The sequence below is a fragment of the Zalophus californianus genome, chromosome 6 (genome assembly GCF_009762305.2).
Source record: "Zalophus californianus isolate mZalCal1 chromosome 6, mZalCal1.pri.v2, whole genome shotgun sequence".
Lineage (NCBI taxonomy): Eukaryota > Metazoa > Chordata > Mammalia > Carnivora > Otariidae > Zalophus > Zalophus californianus.
This window is the reverse complement of record NC_045600.1, coordinates 19,304,436-19,307,923: the sequence shown is the minus strand read 5'-3', so window position 1 is coordinate 19,307,923 and position 3,488 is coordinate 19,304,436. Positions and strand designations below refer to the sequence as shown.

The 3,488-nt window shown below is 35.1% G+C and overlaps 1 non-coding gene across 1 annotated transcript; it reads right to left on the bottom strand.

Moving 5' to 3' along the window:
* Positions 1-1,672: 1,672 nt before the first annotated feature.
* On the bottom strand, positions 1,673-1,809 carry LOC113910664. Its single transcript, XR_003516166.1, has one exon. It is a non-coding gene; the product is annotated as a U8 small nucleolar RNA (small nucleolar RNA).
* Between the last annotated feature and the right edge of the window lie 1,679 nt (positions 1,810-3,488).

The window sequence follows — 3,488 nt, the reverse complement described above, 5'->3', positions numbered from 1 at the left end:
GGTGGTGCTGGAATAAAACCAAGGATCTCTGGAGGAGGTGCCTAGAAGGGCCATGTTTGTGGGGTAAAGAGAGTGTGGGTAGTAGAGAATTAGTAATTCTGTAGAAAGATGAGGAGTTACCACAAAACACAAAACTTGAAGCCAAGGGCTTGGATGGGACTTCTAAGCACGTAGACTGAGCTTGAAAAAAAATTGGTTCTTAGTTGGGTTTTAGTTTTCAGTAAACTGACAACTGAGAGCATAGAGAGAAGAGGAAACAAATACACATCCTGATGACAAAATTTGATCCAAATATTCTGCTAGTTATTTAACTAGACCTGGGATATCCTCAATCTCATCTTTTGAGTAGGACATATTGGTCATATGTGGTATTTACACTAAACAGGAGGTAAAGTGTAGTATTTAATTGCTTCCAGTGAAAGAATTTAAGGTAGTATATTCAGGAGAGGCTCTTCTGGTCAGCAATGCCTCATCACAAGAAAGAGAAAACAAAAACAAACAACAACACAACCAACCACTACTTTTGAAAGAGACACCAGGTAAAATTATGAAATAGCTTACATTTTTTTAATCTAAATATTGAGGAAATCGAAAGTGTAATGACAGTTTGAAGAGTAGACTTTGAGTTTTAATCAAAACTACACAAATCAATACTATATTTTGTCCTGACTTGATGAACCTACCTTTTGTTAATAAAATTATAAGAAGAAGAAGGAAGAAACAGACCATTCATTTAAATGAACAGCAATTAGCACTTCTCTATCCAGTTCTATCTTGGGGGAAAATCTAAGGAGACTATAAGAATTTGTGTTTTGGACCAAGAAGAAGAAAAAAAAAGTAGTCACAAAGGGTTAATTTGAACTTACGTGTTAGACATACGGAATTATTTCACACTGCTGCCCCATTTATTCTCTGACAAAATGGTTGGAATCAATGGTAGGAGCTGAATCATGTGATATCTAGTCTATTCTGGCATCATGTTTTAGAAGAAAACCACTAGAATCCTATCACAACCTTGGCTCTCCTGCATTTACCATTATCCCCAGAAGATTGGAATTATTTGGCATGAAGGAGACTCAAACAAGAATCCAAGGTTGCTGTAGAGGGTAAACTTCAAATGCTACTATGTGATTTATTTCTGGACAGGGAGATCAGTTACCCAGCCTAGGAAGCTGCAAAATTTGGACAAAGAAATGAGAGAAAAACAAACAAAAACCCCCACATAAACAAACCAAAAAAATCTCACTCAAACTGAACTTGAAATCCAAATTCCACATTTTATAAGTGGATCCAATGTTAACAAAAACACCCTATACAATCAAGGATTAGAACATAAATTTGCTCTAAAAAAAACTACATAGAACTTAAAAAACTTAATCTAATAAACTCAGTAGAGAGAGACACATTGTAGGTGGAATAAACTCTGGCTTGAACACAGTCTGAAAGAAGTGGTGAATTTCAAAAAGTACTTGATGTATCCCTTCCCCCTCAAAAAATCAAGAGTGATGAAGATATATATTTTTAAAGATTTTATTTATTTATTTGTCAGAGAGAGAGAAAGAGCACAAGCAGGGGGGAGCAGCAGAAGCAGGCTCTTTGCTCAGCAAGGAGCCCGATGTCGGACTCGATCCCAGGACCCTGGCATCACGACCTGAATGGAAGGCAGACACTTAACTAATGGAGCCACCCAGGCATTCTGCAAGTCCTGCCCACGCAGAGACAGTAATCACGCATCATGCAAGCTCCAATCATCATGTTCCGATCTGCCCTCCCGAAGGAGGAACAGGTAAGGATTATCCTACATGACGATCGCCACCCAGGCATTCTGATAAAGACATTTTTTTTTTAAGAAAACAAGGGACAGACTTCATATTCCATTTACAACTAAAAAAAGTCACAAACAATATTTGTATATAAAGCAGCAATATTTGTATCAACAATATAATTTGTAGAGGAAATAAAATAGAACAATACTTGAAAGAATATATGCAAAATTTAAGAAAGACAGCAATCCATAGATTGAATAGCTGAGAAATAAGCAGGGTAAATATAAACTTACAACCACACATTTTATAGTAAATTTGGATGTCATGACTGATAGAGAGAAGCTATTAAAACCGTTTGAAAGAAAGGAGAGATTATATGCAAAGAATTAAATCAGGGTAACCACAGATTTCCCACCGAAAAACCTAAGAGAACATAGTTCCACAATTACATACCATCCAAACTGCCACTCAGCACTTAGCAAAATACTGAGACACAAAAATAAGAGAGTTAATACCCTCTGACCCAAACTAAAAGAACTGATAAATGAGAAGATTGAAAACAGAGAGAGAGAGAGAGAGAGAGAAAATGGTAGAAGAAACACTATAGAGGGACACCTGGGTGGCTCCGTGGGTTAAGCAACTGACTCTTGATTTCAGTTCAGGTCGTGATCTCAAGTTCCTGAGATCAAGTCCCACATCAGTGCAGTGACATTAAAAAGAAGCGACCATAGCAAAAAATATGTTTGAAGACATAAATGTATACTAAATACCTCAAGGGTGCTAAAGGAAACTGCAATGACAATTGCAAAATATATACAAAGTAGAACAAAACTAAAGTGAAATACATCAAAGCTTGTGAAAAACAGCTAATCTAGTAATTAGTGGCAAATTTAGAACTTTAAATGCACAAAATTTGAAAAACAAAGTAAGAGAGGTAAAAGAACAAAAGACTACACTTACGGTAGAAACCTAGAAATTATGGTAGCAAGAGTAAAACCTGATGAATAGAAAAACATTAGGAAAGAAAAGATCAATATATTTATTACTTTAACATTACTAATCAAGGAAGAAAGGCCACAGAAAGATTTAGAACAAAAGGGGGATATGAATTTAGAAACAGTAGAGTTCTAAAAGTCATAATACATTAATTTGACAATTTTTCTGTTGAGTTTAACAGTGCAAATACAATGGGTTAATGGAATATTGAGAAAATATAGAAACTATAAAAATGTACTGAAAATAACAGAAAACCTCAATATTCCAAAAAAAGTGAACAAAAATTGACTCTGTAATCATAAGCCTTTTTACTTACAAAAGACACACTCAGCACAGATGACTTTACTGTCAAGGAACATATGTTCCTAATTTTACATAATTTCAGACAATAAATTTAAAAAAAAAGAAAGCTGTTCAGTTGATGAGGCTAGTATAAGCTCAATAACAAAACCAGACAAGGACTGCAAAGAACACTTGATATCAGTTTCCCTGAAGAACTCATGCAAAAATCCAAAATAAAATATTAGCAAATCACGTTCAATATTATAAACATATATATGCATATGTGCAGGCATACCCATAGGCACACATGTAAACTATATTCTAACAAATCAGTGCTTAGTCCCAGCAATGCAAAGCAATGTCAATTTCAGATAAAACTCTTGCTATATCTTGCTGCATAGAGTTTTAAAAGTATATATGAGCTCACAAGGAAGCAGATGAAGC